This window comes from Trichomycterus rosablanca, chromosome 15 (assembly GCF_030014385.1).
Source record: "Trichomycterus rosablanca isolate fTriRos1 chromosome 15, fTriRos1.hap1, whole genome shotgun sequence".
Taxonomy (NCBI): Eukaryota; Metazoa; Chordata; class Actinopteri; order Siluriformes; family Trichomycteridae; genus Trichomycterus; species Trichomycterus rosablanca.
In genome coordinates, this window is record NC_086002.1 from 18,336,895 (window position 1) to 18,354,394 (window position 17,500).

General features: G+C 42.0%; 1 pseudogene; it reads left to right on the forward strand.

The window, feature by feature from the left end:
* The window catches only part of LOC134328237 (NACHT, LRR and PYD domains-containing protein 12-like), a 228,143-nt pseudogene that overhangs the window by 137,854 nt on the left and 72,789 nt on the right, over positions 1–17,500 (forward strand).

Here is a 17,500-nt window from a genome sequence, read left to right on the forward strand (position 1 = left end):
CTCGTAGAATCAAACCAATTATTAATTATTAGTTGTTATTCATTTTATAATGAAACATCTACTTTTAAGACGTAATGAAATATCTACAATGAAATAAGACACGTTCCTCGTTTTATGAAACGATTCGGTGATGAGCACGTGACCGGTTCTCAGGTTATTAAAGCGCCCTTAGTAACCGGCCTCAGTAGTGTTTCCGCCTAGCTAAGAGACGGACGTGTTTTACAGCGCTCCACAACTTTTCTCTTTTAACAGCGTATCAACAGTACAAACAATCATGGACCTTGGCAAATTCCTGCCTAAAATTACTGAGGGAAGTCTCAGGAAGGTGGCGTGTGCTGCCGGCCTCGTACTTTTGGGTTCAGCCGGCTTCATTTATTACCGCCGTTGGCGAAGAACCAACCCGCCACCTGAGCTCTCTCAGCCGGCCACGAATGGTAAACAACACACCCCCCCCCCTCCCCGGTCCGTTAGCTAATAAGCTTCGTGCACTTTGGTTGGCTAAAGTCAGTTCTGTACCGGACACTGATAGATAAATGTATTCATTAATTAATAAAATAACGAATAAATGAGTGATTTGCCGTAAAAAGCAACTTTGTATCCAGATTGTAACATAAACACGAAGGGTTTCAAAACACACCCAATGTCGCACACGGTACAGTCGATTTCTAATCACGCCCTATTTCCGAACACGCTTTATTTGGATCATACATTAGGAATCTATATACATTCTCCACTTGCTTTAACAGTGTTTGTGCACTGTTAGGATAAATCTTTTGTTCAAAAGGTCCTGAAGAAAGCAGTCGAAGGAAGTCCAGAAAGTACTCTTTAAAACACTTTATTAAGTGTAAAAATAATCTGTGAATATATATCAGAGCTAAGCCGGCCGGCACTCCTTACTCCTGCAGTCTAGACACACCACGTAAGAAAGAGGGCTCCTCTGAGCCCGCCGTCCTTTTTTAAACTAGTCTAGGCTCCTCCTCTTTTACTGCTGGTGGAGCCAATGAAGTGTGCTAACAAGCCCCGGGCTCTGCCTCCCCCCCCCTCTGTAAGAGTCAGGGAGAGAGCCTAGCCGGCGACATGTTGGACAAAAGACCACATGGCCTGGATGTAAAACTTCCCATATTAAATGTACGTTTTTATGTTCCGAAAAACCTAACAACCCCCCCTTGAAAGCATCTTAATGCTTTCACAATAACTTTTAACTATAGGTTAGGTGTTTCTAGATCCCAGGAGATAAGGATAGCCGTCAGCAACCCCCCAATTTAACCCCTTCTGACTACATGGCCACTGGGCTGAATTTTATACAATAAAACGTTTCTAAAAATAAAAAGGCTACCAATTAAACTAAAGGAACCGTACCTATCGCAACAGCTCCTAACCCTAAAACAAACAAATAAACAAAAAATAATAAAAACAGGAAATCAAAATAAAGTAATTTAAAAAATAGGAAATCAAAAAGAGAAAAATAAAATAAAAACAATGGGTGCGTGGCTTCTACAGGAAGTCCGTTCAGGTTGTCCTCCACCAGACAGAGCTGCAGATATTCAGAAGGGGCCCATAGCTCCTGTGTCTCTGCATGACTCCTAATGTCTTATGGATTCTCCCCTGTCGGCCTTACCTGTTTCCACAGCAGCACAAACATTTCCTAAAAGTACCAAACATATATACATTGTAAACAATCCTGAACTAACCCCTTGCGTTTTGTAGCTAAACTATGTGTGTTGCACTTAACTAGTGTTTTCAAAGATGGTCTATGTGTCTGCGAACTATATGTTTATGTTTTTCTCTCCTAGTCTAACTAAATTCTCCCCCCTCGTCTTGTTCCGCTCCGTTGATTCCGCTGGACTCTTCTTCCACATAGTCGGTTTTGTCGGGCTTTCTGCTGTGTTTAGTTCCCTGTTGGCTGGTCCAGTTGGTGTCACTTCTGTCTCTCGGAGTGGGTCTTCCAATTCCCACGAAGTCTGCCTCTGCCAGTCCTTCCTTCCTCTCGGTGTATGATCCGTAGTGCTGGTCCTCTCTCCTCATCTTCTCTGGACGGTTTTACCTTTAATTAAGCAGAGTTAGTAGCACTTATACTGCTCGAAGTGGGTCTTCCGGCCCACCTTCAAGGGTATCCTCCTCATCATCATCTGCATGATATCTAGACAAATCAGCCAACACCATCTGGATAACTGGTGGATCCTGCCCCCCTCTGCTTCCTCTACACACTACTTCTATCACAAATTTTTCTATTAATATCCTGATGCACGGGATACCACAACAACATATCACTAAAATTACCAATCCTACACATACTGACCTCACCAAGACCCCGGTAAGTAGTTTCCCTGACCAGTTCTAGCCTCACTGACTTTACTAACCAATTGCTAACCATGCAATAGGAAACTTAATCAATTCCACTGATTATTCCACAAAGCAATTGCTATATTGGTTTTCAGGGCCGACTGCTCGACACGGACCAGAAAATAACTTACCACACAAACGGTTGGACTTTAACCAACCGACCTGAACCCGTTCAGGCTTTCACAGTTGGACTCGGACCAACTGACTTGGTACCAGGCTTTGAGTTTGGACTCTAACCAAACTGGCATGGACTCTAACCACACCGGATCCTTTGGACTCACCAGGAGTCAAGGCATGCCCACCATACCTTTGTCAGTGAAAGAGGAACCACACCTTAACATTTATCAGTAATTATTTCTAATTATCTACAAGAGAATTCTCAACATACCACTAAAATTGCCAATCCCACACTCTCATACTGACATCACTAAACCCGTAATAACTTCCTTCCATGGCCCAAACATCCCTTCTAGCCACTTAACTCATTCATACACACATACAATCATACAACAGACAAACATATAAGCTACTTACCCAGCCCTCACTGCAGCCACCCCACTCCCAACAACGGGATACACGGCCACGGTGAGCTTAGACACCACTGCCGCAAGGCTTTCTGGGTAAAGCCCGTGCCAGACCCAGTGGCGACGCTACACTGCCCCCTTCCTAATGGTCAACCGTCCCGGTGACCCACTCACCAGCGTCCACTGGGTGGCTCCATGTCCGGACCGCACCCCATTACACTGCCGAGTCGCTCTTCCACCCACTGCTGGACCGGGCACCCTGCCCCTACAGCCACCTGGGCTAGCGCACTCCGACAGACCGGGCATATTGGCTCACCAAACCATCAGAGCCACCCAAACACCACGATCCCACTTCTGACACCAATGTGGCGCCGGCGAGTAAGGAAGGTTAGCGTCAGGGCCGCAAGTGAGCTGCCTTTGGCAGTTCATTCAGTGTTTTAGCGACACCCATTCATACACACATCCCTTCTGAAAAATGTCCCCTGTTTATCGGTTCTGGTTTGTTGCTCCTGAAACAGGTGTAATTGTCTTCATAAGCTTTGATGTTGGTTGGAGTTGGTTCCTGAGTTAGTGGGTGAGACATGGATAAATTCCCTATGTGTTAAATTAGACATTTTAGACCGCTTTAAACAACCTTTCGAGCAAAATCTGTAACACGTCAAAGCTCCTAACACGATTAACAAGCGCTGTGTTACTCACAAAATTTTAATCTTATTCACTATAACAACTCTGATTAAGGAGATTTTCCTTAATTATGTGTGAAAATGTCCTATGTCACACATGGATGAATTCCACTCTAAGTACCCCCTTTCCTGGTTTAAGAACCTTAAAGTTCAAGAACGCTATCTACCTTAAAACACACTTAATAAGGTACCATAAATACTTCATCTTAACTCAGTTATCTTAAGATTATAAAAATAAAGTTGATTATAAAATTAACTGCAGCACTTACCCAATCCAGGCGTACAAAGACAAAGATAGCCGATGGACAAGATACGGCAAGCTGCTCACATAGAGCCAAAAAGGCGGATACACAGAAAACCACGCTCAGCTCTCCCAGAGCCAAAATGGTGGACAGACAGAAAACCACACTCAGCTCTCCCAGAGCCAAAATGGTGGACAGACAGAAAACCACGCTGCGTTCTTCAAGAAACAAAATGGCGGATAGACGGGAGACCACGTTGCATTCCCAAGACAAAATGGCGGACAGACAGAAAGCCAAAATGGCGGACAGACAGAAAAACACGCTGCGTTCTCAAGAAACAAAATGGCGGATAGACGGGAGACCACGTTGCATTCCCAAGACAAAATGGCGGACAGACAGAAAGCCAAAATGCGTTCTCAAGAAACAAAATGGCGCCGACAACAAAAGAAACCACGTTGCACATCCAGCACACGGTTTCACAGACAAACATACACAGAGACTTACTGACAAACAAAACTCCTGATGTACTGTTTTTCGAACCTGATTTAGAATTTAAAGTAATCAAATTACTCCAGCCCCGTTCCCGAAACAGACAGGCTAGTTAGAATTTTAGAACAACCGAATAAGGCTAATTCCGTTACCGAAACAGACGAACTAGCCGAGTCTCGTTTCCGTAACAGTCAGACTCCTTTGAGATTAATAATCAAATTACCCGAATTCCGTTACCGAAACAGACGAATTCGTTAGAATTTATTACACTCGAATTAGGTTCGCTCCGTTACCAAAACAGACAAGCGTCCTTTCCCTTCAATTGTGTTCCATACACAATGGCGCCCTTAACATTTATTTTAACCGGTTTGGTTCAAATTCAGATATCAGGAAACACACATTTTTAGCTCCAACATATATTCACAGTTTTAAACTATCTAATGATACTTTAGTAATTTAATCAGACACTTACGGATTCTGAGATTCACTTTCACACTCAGTACACTAAATAATAAATGCATCTAATATATATACAGAGAACGTCTGTTTACCTTAAGCAGGCGCGCGCCCTGTACTGAGTACAAAAGATTTTTTCAGAATTCCTGGTCTTACCTCAGTCAGCTGAATTAATTCTGATGCAATCCTCAGACCTCTTGAACCATCCTCTGCTACCATTTGTTAGGATAAATCTTTTGTTCAAAAGGTCCTGAAGAAAGCAGTCGAAGGAAGTCCAGAAAGTACTCTTTAAAACACTTTATTAAGTGTAAAAATAATCTGTGAATATATATCAGAGCTAAGCCGGCCGGCACTCCTTACTCCTGCAGTCTAGACACACCACGTAAGAAAGAGGGCTCCTCTGAGCCCGCCGTCCTTTTTTAAACTAGTCTAGGCTCCTCCTCTTTTACTGCTGGTGGAGCCAATGAAGTGTGCTAACAAGCCCCGGGCTCTGCCTCCCCCCCCCTCTGTAAGAGTCAGGGAGAGAGCCTAGCCGGCGACATGTTGGACAAAAGACCACATGGCCTGGATGTAAAACTTCCCATATTAAATGTACGTTTTTATGTTCCGAAAAACCTAACAACCTACCACAAATAAATGAATACAATAACAATACGAATTCTTTTATTACTTTATTCTATTGTAGACTACGAAGAAAGACTGGATGAGACCAGTGATCTTCAGGTATGTCTAATTTAGGATGAAACTGTGACACTACACTTACATCGTATCGCTTCATATTCATTTGTTGTGTGTGCATGTGTGTGTGTGTGTGTGTGTGTTCATTTTCAAGGTCGACATGCCAAACTGGCAACTGGTGGCCACTGACCCGCTGCCCACAGAGGAACCCGTGCTTCCGGTAGTATGTCTTGTATTTTCGGTTAGGGGTGGGAGAGATGTCATGGTCATTACATCTGACATTAGTGAATGAAACAGTTGTGGTTTAATGGAAGGCCCTGAATGGCCATGAATTCAAAAAACCAGTCGAGGCCCAGTGGCGGTTCAGGATCCCTCTCATCTCTGATTTTTTATTGTTTAGATTGTTTGTTGTGTGCTATGAAAATGTTTGGAAAAGAAAGATTTCTGATCTCTGTGCTGTCATTTTACAGCATTCTGGCGACTGCGAACTGCAGAGCACATCCGGAATCGTCCGGTTCCTCTCGAGCGAATGTCACCGTTCTCAGTCTGAGGTATTCAGATATGTTGCAGTGTTGCAACTGTAACACAAACGTATCGTCCGGTTCATGACTACTAATCTATGCTTTTGTGTTTGTTCAATAGTCAGTGCAGCTCAGACGATGCTTTGTGTGTGTGGTACAAGGGTCAGAGATCCAGCAGTGGTGGTTCACCATTGCTGAGACCTGCCGTGTAAATCATGTTGTAAGAGCAGATCGTTCACGTCCAGCTTTGTTTCGATTAGACGAGAATTTTGTGTGCAGTCGTATGTTTTGAGTTTAAGATGAAATGCTCTTTTGCAGGGTTTCCCCTACTACACCACCAGTGAGGTTTCTTTCACTGGCATACAGGTGAGAGCTCGTCTATTGTGTCCTTGAACATTCTGAAAAGTGCACATTTGTCTAAATCTGTCTGATGCAATTTCTTCCTTTCAGAGAATCTCTGGAACGGTGACTGCATCTGTGTCCTGTCGCCGCTTGGAGACCTTCGCCAACGTCCTGCTGGAGGACCGTGTGGTAAATTAATCACACTGCCCGGATGCGATAACAGTACCGTGTTGCATTTTGTGTCTGGTTTGCCCTTGATATTTGTTTTATTCTCAGCAAACCTTCCACGAGGTGACCAGGGACTGCAGCCAGCTGTGGGCCGACGGACAGGAGGACGCCGCTCACTGTGTGGAGAGCTCCACCTTTCGTACACCGGACTCCGAGGGCAGCGACGAGGGCAGTCTTTCTCCCGAGGAGAGCGAGGTGCCTTTCATCAGGTCAGGATCGTCCTCGGGTCATCTTTGTGGTATTTGATACATGGCCGACTAAGTCTTACAGAAAGATTCATTCTAACCTCGTTCCTAGCTGCCACCTCATAGACTGTGGCATCGCAGACGTCGCCCTGAAGCTGCCTGCGCTCCGTGAGGCGTTCTCCGTGAGTACACCCGGAACCTGTCCCGTCTCTCTGATCACCAGACGTTACCACACTTACGGATTTCCTCCTGTTCTGACCTTGTGCTTCATCTCCTGTTCAGACCCTGTTGACCAGCGTTCACCTTCAGAACTTGCTGTTCGTGAGCGGCAAAGAGCTGGTGATGCACCTAGCAGCCCTGAACAAGCGGGTGACTGATCTCACCGGGTTACCTGACGCAGTTAGCTTAAGGAACGAAGCAGTGCGTAATGATTTTCTTTTTTTTTTATTATTATTTTTGGGCAGGATCTGCTCGAGGTGCAGCTCTCTTACGAGGCTCTGATTCGCTTCCTAAGAGGAGCAGCCAATCGGAGCTCAATCGAGCTGGAGATGTTCGAGATGCAGGTAAAAAAGGTTCCTCTGTGTAGAGGTAGCTAAATCCCCCCAAAGTTCCACCGCTGGATTTATATTGGATTGTTCTGATATTTTTTAACGTTTCTCATTTCAGCTGCACTGGAACTTACTCGATGTGCTGTACGAACTCGTCGTCTTCGGCTGGTTCGCCTACGACTCCGCACCCGAGTTTGTGAGCGACTCCTCGGCGGCTTTTATCTCGTCCTATGATGATTCTCCATTCCAGTGGCCATGCAGTAAGAGTTTCTTATTCTTCTTTTCCAAAGATGGATGGAGGATTCTTGGACCGACTTTTCAAGCACATCATGAGTTGGGACCCTGAGATCTGGAAGCCTGCAGCTCAGCGGTGCTTCCTGGCTCTTCAAGTAAGACATTTCCCACATTTCATTTCACCCCGCGTCACACATGGTGAAGGAGAGTTTTTATTCTCGGTGATATCATGTTGGGAATGTGTGTGTTTTTCGTTGATAGGATCAGCTGACTGAATTCCTCCGAGTGGTTTTCTCGCAGCCACTGGAGCTTTATGAAGATCCTAAAGGCCTGGCTCATGTGGTGCTGGAGCTCTTGAAGCTGCGCGTCCAGCAGATGCTGAAGACCACGGAGAAATACTGAGCAACCCTTTCATCTCCACCTTTCTTCATTTTTACACATAGACGTGATGTTTAGATTTAACAGCTCACTTTATTAGGAACACTCTCTTGTTATCAGGTTCTTGTTGCTCAGATTTCTCGACAGGTAAGTATGCCGTTTTTATCACTTTTATGATGAACAAACACTAACGTTATTCGTGCTTCTCTTTCACAGGTTTATCAGGGTATTTTAATAGCTCTTTTGTCAGTATCATTACCACTGATGATAATAATACTTTGTATGATATTTAGTGTGATTATTATTATGTTGTTTATGGATGGTAGTGTTTCCACAATGGAAATGAATTATTTAGAGATGTGTTTTGGGCTTGAAGCACTTTAGTACGTACGGTATTGCTACACTGTGTAGAGTTTGTTTGTTTATTAGGGTTTTAACGTCATGTTTTACACTTTTGGTTACATTCATGACTGGAACGGTCGATACACTTGCATGCTTTTGGACTGTGGGAGGAAACCGCAGCTCCCGGAGGAAACCCACGTAGAGAACATGCAAACTCCACGCGGAAAGGACCCGGACCGCCCCACCCGGACCTTCCTGCTGCGAAGCGACGGCGCTACACACTTTGCCACCGTGCCGCCCACTCGTGCATTGTATTTTTCATTCTTAGTTAAATAAACTGCTTTTGAATCAATGTGTTCGCTGTGTCTCATTTTTATTGACAAAATGTACAGTTACATTTGAGATCACATTCTGGTCTGGTTCTATGTCTGATTCTACAAGCCCAAATCAGAAAGAGTTGGGACAGTATGGAAAATGCATATGAAATAAAAACACAGAGCTCCTCGCATTTACAACAACACAAGCAGAGATAAACACCCGACTGTGATCAAATAATAGAAACTGAAATCTTTATCAATGAATAACTAAGAAAAAGAAAAACGTTCACGTTCAATCGAACACAGCACTGTTACTGTGTTTTATGCTAACTTTGAACTTTCTCACCAAGAGCCAATTGGTGTGACTCAACTGTGAGTCGTTGACCCAGGCCAGGTGTGAATTGGAGTTCAATCGACTGGGAGGGACGTGCTTTATGAATGGCTGACCAATTGGTGTGACTCAACTGTGAGTCGTTGACCCAGTCCGCCAGGTGTGAACTGGAGTTCAATCGACTGGGAGGGACGTGCTTTATGAATGGCTGACCAATTGGTGTGAGCTCTTTTGTCTTTGTTACGAAGCAGTTCTCTGTTTTTGTCCAAAGTTGGCTAAAAGTGGGGCTGCGTCTGAAACGCAGCGCGGGTGTTAATAATTGAGATTAGAGTCGTTTCATAGACAGCTCGAAGTCGCCAGCGTGAGGAATACACGTTCACGTCTGTAACAGTGGCCAGTGTTGCCAGATTTGATTTCGAGGGTCATTGGCAGGTTTTCGAGCAAACCACTCATCATTCATGACCACTGACTTGTCAGATATCAGCAGTAATTGGGCTGCTTTGATGTCATTGGACTGCTTTAATGTCGTTGGACTGCTTTAATGTTGTTGAACTGCTGAACGTCGGCTGTTTTTCATGAGCCAATCTGGCAACCGCGTCGAAATGCCAACTGGAACGTGTTTGAGGTGAGAGAGCTTCTAGTTCCTTCTAACACTTTACGTGCTCATGAACTAGATCATTTTTAAATCTGTCTGATTGCTGTTCGTTTCTTGCTTACTTGCAAAATCAAGTTGTGCAATTTGAATGATTTCCGGATGCTTATAGGCTCGAAAGGTCACACTACAATTAGCCTATACACTGTACAATCAGAGGACTACATGTCCCTCAATGAGCTCTACACTGTTAGACATTTCAAAGGGTTTTTACAGTAACTTACTGGCAACACTGTTCCATTCAAATTTACAGTTCCGTAACTGTGTTTGACTTTTATAGTAACTTGATGTTACTGTAATTGCATTTTACATTAACGTCACAGTAAAAACTTGGCTTAACTGTACAGTACTGTACTTACTTGTTAAATTCTTATTATTTAATGATAAATTTTAGAAACTCTGTACATTGTACTTCTTTTACTTATAGCTTACACAATACTACTATTTAATCCACACAGACAATTATTGCAACATATCAAATTGTTTTATTTAAATCACTGCAAACGCTTGAAGCACTTTTAACAAAAACGTGTACAAAATGTCCTCAAAAAACATTCTTACTTTAATCCATGCAACTTTCAAAATACATTTAAAACAACACATTTAAAAGAACACAATGTGCATGAGCTTAACATGTACAAGATTCGTGTTCATTCATATTACAGAAAACACTTTTACTGTTGAATAATTCAGTATTGAATGCATAGTACAACGATGAACAATGAATCCAGGTGAAGTTACATTAGAAATAAGACATGAGCTTCAGAAATGCAGGGTTACAGAAACACAGACTTAACATGAAATGAACCTAGGTGTTCCTATAGGTAGACCCTAGGTAGCAAACGTAGCGAGGTGAACCACTTCTCAACCTGCCTTGTTCTTTTCCATCAACAATCCATTCAGCATTGTTCACCTGTAATCACAGAAATAGAATATTTAACAGCTCTGTGCAATTCAGTACACGGTATTCCAAAAATAAATCTAATCTTTCTGAAAAATTACAAAGTCACAGTTTACAGCGTCGCAGGTCTTATTAACAATTAATATTAATAATGAACAATTATTAACGTCAACTCAGCTAATGTTAACCTCTGACTGATGTTATAAACAGCATGAGAGAGATCACCACTATCCACAGATTAGCTACTATGCTAGCGCCGTGGTGTCGTAAATGTACCTAAACTTTGCTCTTGACCACAACAGGTTCATAAAGACAATGACTAACGTATAGCTTTTAAACATGAAACTCACAGTCATTTGTAAAATGGAATGTTTACTTGTTTTACTTTGGATAAAATTGCCATGATGCAGTGGAAAATACTGTTATGTACTGTACAAACTATTTACAGTATTTTACTGCGTGGTATGTGGTTAATAACTGTAGAAATTACAGAAATGTCTAACAGTGTACCACCAAACAATGAAGACTATCTATACATTGCTCTGTAGTAGTTATTAATCTAGTGTTGTTCAGTGTTTGCCCTCCATACTGCCAGGCGATGACGGGCTCTCTCTCCTAAGCTGGGATCCTTAACCATATGGTGACTGCCTCGGCCTGAGTGAATGAGTGGGTCACTGGCAAGTTTTCGAGCATGTCACTCCTCATTTATGACCACTGACTTCAGACATCAGCAGTAAGTTGACATATTCTGTAATGTGGTGAATCGTACATGTCACTGTGTGTCACTAGTACAACCTGTAGCGCTTATAAAGCTTTTCTCCCTCCTGCTCTTTTTAGACGCTCCCTTGGTTGGTTTGTCCCCGCAGATGAACGTCGCAGTTAAGAAACCGCATCAGCCAACAACGAACCGAGATCATTTTCACATCTGTCTGATTGCTGTTTGTTCCTGGCTTACTTACAGAATCAATTCGTGCAGTTTGAATGATTGTTGGATGTTTACTGGCTGAAAACGAGACGAAAGAATCTCGGACATCAGGCGAACATCCAGTGGAAAACTTGGCGGCATGACAAAGGAAATCTTCTTCGGGCTGAAATGGCAGCACACACCGCATCCAGGAGCCTCCAGCTGTGCGTCTCTCTGTATATGTAGATGCTGGACCTGCAGTGCAGGTAAGTACGAGTTTATAGTTGTGCGCCTGATTCAACTCTTTGACATGACATACATGCTTCTTATGAACTCCACATGACATTTCAAACATTTATGTGTAGGTTATATATACATATATATATATATATATATAATATATATATATATATACAGGGGTTGGACAAAATAACTGAAACACCTGTCATTTTAGTGTGGGAGGTTTCATGGCTAAATTGGACCAGTCTGGTGGCCAATCTTCATTAATTGCACATTGCACCAGTAAGAGCAGAGTGTGAAGGTTCAATTAGCAGGGTAAGAGCACAGTTTTGCTCAAAATATTGCAATGCACACAACATTATGGGTGACATACCAGAGTTCAAAAGAGGACAAATTGTTGGTGCACGTCTTGCTGGCGCATCTGTGACCGAGACAGCAAGTCTTTGTGATGTATCAAGAGCCACGGTATCCAGGGTAATGTCAGCATACCACCAAGAAGGACAAACCACATCCAACAGGATTAACTGTGGACGCAAGAGGAAGCTGTCTGAAAGGGATGTTCGGGTGCTAACCCGGATTGTATCCAAAAAACATAAAACCACGGCTGCCCAAATCACGGCAGAATTAAATGTGCACCTCGACTCTCCTGTTTCCACCAGAACTGTCCGTCGGGAGCTCCACAGGGTCAATATACACGGCCGGGCTGCTATAGCCAAACCTTTGGTCACTCGTGCCGATGCCAAACATCGGTTTCAATGGTGCAAGGAGCGCAAATCTTGGGCTGTGGACAATGTGAAACATGTATTGTTCTCTGATGACTCCACCTTTACTGTTTTCCCCACATCCGGGAGAGTTACGATGTGGAGAAGCCCCAAAGAAGCGTACCACCCAGACTGTTGCATTCCCAGAGTGAAGCATGGGGGTGGATCAGTGATGGTTTAAGCTGCCATATCATGGCATTCCCTTGGCCCAATACTTGTGCTAGATGGGCGCATCACTGCCAAGGACTACCGAACCATTCTGGAGGACCATGTGCATCCATTGGCGGTGCCGTGTATCAGGATGACAATGCACCAATACACACAGCAAGACTGGTGAAAGATTGGTTTGATGAACATGAAAGTGAAGTTGAACATCTCCCATGGCCTGCACAGTCACCAGATCTAAATATTATTGAGCCACTTTGGGGTGTTTTGGAGAAGCGAGTCAGGAAACGTTTTCCTCCACCAGCATCACGTAGTGACCTGGCCACTATCCTGCAAGAAGAATGGCTTAAAATCCCTCTGACCACTGTGCAGGACTTGTATATGTCATTTCCAAGACGAATTGACGCTGTATTGGCCGCAAAAGGAGGCCCTACACCATACTAATAAATTATTGTGGTCTAAAACCAGGTGTTTCAGTTATTTTGTCCAACCCCTGTATATATATATATATATACATATAGTCATTTAGTTCTTTATTTGTAGTAGGATTATGTGACAATCCAGCATCAGATCTCTGCACTGTAAAACATTTTATCAGCTTCAACTCAAAAACTTAAGTTAAAAAGCTGCCTTAAAGTTTCAAGTAGAATCAAATTACAATTACTATTTACTTCAACTTATTACTTTAAGTCTAGTTTTGCTTTGGATTCCTGTTTTCAGGTTGATATGACTATGTAATGCTTGTTGTTTCAACTTAGAAATGCAAGTTTAAAATACAGATGACAAAACATTATGAGTTTTGTTCACTTGTCCTAATCATTGGCTTCAACCTACATATTTAAGTTAAAATCAGTCTTGACATTAGTTTTTAAGTTAAAATAATGTAAAATTATTTAGAGTTTTAAACTGTAAATTATAGTTATAACAACAAACACAATTTCTGAGGTAACAACTCACTTTTATTTTTTTTGGATGAACAGTTGAATTCAACACCACATTTCAGTGTGATTACATGTTAACAAAGAAAGTAAAAAAATAAATTATTTAAAGTGACAAACCAAAACATTAGGAAATTTAATTAAATATTGAAACACATTTCAGTCTCCAAGAGCAACTCACTACATAAGAACGCATGTATACACCGATTAGCCATAACATTAAAACCACCTCGTTTCTACACTCACTGTCCATTTTATCAGCTCCACTTACCATATAGAAGCACTTTGTAGCTCTACAATTACTGACTGTAGTCAATCTGTTTCTCTGCATGCTTTGTTACCCCCTTTCATGCTGTTCTTCAATGGTCAGGACCCCCACAGAGCAGGTATTATTTAGGTGGTGGATCATTCTCAGCACTGCAGTGACACTGACATGGTGGTGGTGTGTTAGTGTGTGTTGTGCTAATATGAGTGGATCAGACACAGCAGCGCTGCTGGAGTTTTTAAACACCGTGTCCACTCATGTCCACTCTATTAGACACTCCTACCTAGTTGATCCACCTTGTAGATGTAAAGTCAGAGACGATCGCTCATCTATTGCTGCTGTTTGAGTTGGTCATCTTCTAGACATTCATCAGTGGTCACAGGACGCTGCCCACGGGGCACTGTTGGCTGGATATTTTAGGTTGGTGGATGATTCTCAGTCCAGTAGTGACAGTGAGGTATTTAAAAACCCCAGCAGCGCTGCTGTGTCTGATCCACTCATACCAGCGCAACACACACTAACACACCACCACCATGTCAGTGTCACTGCAGTGCTGAGAATGATCCACCACCTAAATAATACCTGCTCTGTGGTGGTCCTGTGGGGATCCTGACCATTGAAGAACAGCATGAAGGGGGGCTAACAAAGTATGCAGAGAAACAGATGGACTACAGTCAGTAATTGTAGAACTACAAAGTGCTTCTATATGGTAAGTGGAGCTGATAAAATGGACAGTGAGTGTAGAAACAAGGAGGTGGTTTTAATGTTATGGCTGATCGGTGTATGTGTATGAGAGAAAGTTTGAGTGCAGAAGGTTTACTTAAATGCAACAAAATATTTAACACAATTCAATCCACATGAGAATCTAAAGGGTGAAACATTACATTTAAAAGATTTAAAACTCCACAAAGGGGCAATTCACAGTTTCTCTATTTCTCAAGTGTCTTTTTAAATGAACCACATATTGTTTGATGTTGCTTGGAGTAGAAAAAGTACAAAGCTCACAGCAAAGTTTAGCGACTAGATTGGTTCCTTTTCTGTGTTTCTTCACATGTTGTGCAAATTCCACATGGGACTGGAGAACTGTTAGAAACTTCAATTAATTCAAACAAAACCTGTAAAACAGAAAATTCATTATCAGAACACATATAGGATACCTTGATTAAGTCATATGAACTGCAAACATAATGAAAAGAGTAAACTGCACACATCAAACCATTATAGGAATGGTTCAGCGAGTTCACCCAGATCAGTCAAGACATGTTTGGAGTCCAAATTGTTCTTCTTTAGTTAAACTGGAGCTGCTAGGCTAAGATTGTTAAACAATAGGAATCAATTGTCACCCACACTTTTAAAAAGATGGTTCTTTACAGGTTCTTTAGTAAAGACATTAGTTGTATATAGAACCATGAACACTCAAAGAACCATGTGCATGCCTAAATGGCTCTTTGTATGATGAAAAGGTTCTTCAGACTGATGCAGAATGTGTTGTGTATGGTTAGCACCAAAAAGTGTTCTGCTATTGTTGCGATCTCAAGCCTATAACAATAGAAGAACCCTTTTTGGTGCTATATAGAACCATACACAACACATTCTCATCAATCTGAAGTGCAATTTGAGCATGCAAAAAACTATTTAATCATGTAAATGGTTGTTTGAGTGTTCATGGCTCTATATAGAATCAATGTATTTACTAAAGAACCCATAAAGAAACCTTTTTAAGAGTATTATCTCTGTAAAAATAAACAGAACATGTCCAGGTCTTAATTTATATACTCAAACTACTCAATAAACTTTACCGTTAAACTGAAAACTGCAGCCCGCCATTTTAAACAGCAGATGTAAGGCAAAGTTTATTCATTTTTATAATTCAAATAAACTCATACTGTGTAATAAACCATGTTGACTAGTCTCGCTGACATATATTAAGACCTGGATGTAGAATTTAAACTCCAAACAAGTCATAAATGATCAATTACATCTGTAGTATGAAAATATTTGGATTTTGAGTCATCATTATTATTTGCTTTAAACTCACATTGGTATATATGTGTGCATTTGGGCAACTGGCTTGAATAAAAAGTGCGGGAAGGCGAGCTAGAGTTTAGTGTAAGCTAACGGTTTGGTTTAACTAGCTGTCTCGGTTTGCCAACTTATTTCCAAGCTAGCTAACATCTACGAAAACTACGCAAAACTGATAGAAGCGGCATCCTGTAAAGAACATACTAACATAAGAGCAATTTATAGCATGTATTTTTTACAAGACACCTGGTGAACCAAACACTGAAGATAGTTTTTAAAATCGATGATTAATGCACCCACTCACCTCACTAAGACTGTCCGTAACGGTCGTTTTTCCTCCGCCTGGTTGTAGCTAGTGACGTTCAACATTTCGCCCTCAAAATGTATCCCTCCGCCTCCAGGTGTAGTTCGCTTTTATTAGCTGGTGTCTGCAGATGCCCGTTAGGTGTTTCGTTTAGAATTCTCTAGTTTAAATTATTACTACGTCTGGAATATCTGTAATATTAGTATATTACCGAAAAAGACCATCATATTGCTAAATTAATTGATCAAAACAAAGGGCTCCTCATATGACACATTAATACAGTTACACACTGTTAGAGAGCAGAACTCACATAGTTAAGTTCATTTGACTCCTTCAGATTTCCATTTCATTAAACTCATTTAAAAACTTAAGTTGAAACACTGAAAACTCGTAAAATCTAGTTGAAATTACAAAAATGATTTTCATAAGTTAAAGTAAATGAAAGAAAGAAACACTCACAAACTCCCATGCATGCGCGCATACATACACACACTCATACACACACTCTCATACACAAACACACACACACACACACACTAATACACAAGCTTACATGCACATACACTAACTTGCGCGCGCGCGCACACACACACACACACACACACACTCACAAACTCCCATGCATGCGCGCATACATACACACACTCATACACACACTCTCATACACAAACACACACACACACACACACACTAATACACAAGCTTACATGCACATACACTAACTTGCGCGCGCGCGCGCACACACACACACACACACACTCACAAACTCCCATGCAAGCGCGCATACATACACACACTCATACACAAACAAACACACACACACACAAACACACACACACACACACTCATACACAAGCTTACATGCACATACACTAACTTGCGCGCACACACACACACACTCACAAACACCCATGCAAGCGCGCATACATACACACACTCATACACAAACAAACACACACACACACAAACACACACACACACTCACAAACTCCCATGCAAGCGCGCATACAGTGTATCACAAAAGTGAGTACACCCCTTACATTTATGCAAATATTTCATTATATCTTTTCATGGGACAACACTATAGACATGAAACTTGGATATAACTTAGAGTAGTCAGTGTACAACTTGTATAGCAGTGTAGATTTACTGTCTTCTGAAAATAACTCAACACACAGCCATTAATGTCTAAATAGCTGGCAACAAAAGTGAGTACACCCCACAGTGAACATGTCCAAATTGTGCCCAAATGTGTCGTTGTCCCTCCCTGGTGTCATGTGTCAAGGTCCCAGGTGTAAATGGGGAGCAGGGCTGTTAAATTTGGTGTTTTGGGTACAATTCTCTCATACTGGCCACTGGATATTCAACATGGCACCTCATGGCAAAGAACTCTCTGAGGATGTGAGAAATAGAATTGTTGCTCTCCACAAAGATGGCCTGGGCTATAAGAAGATTGCTAACACCCTGAAACTGAGCTACAGCATGGTGGCCAAGGTCATACAGCGGT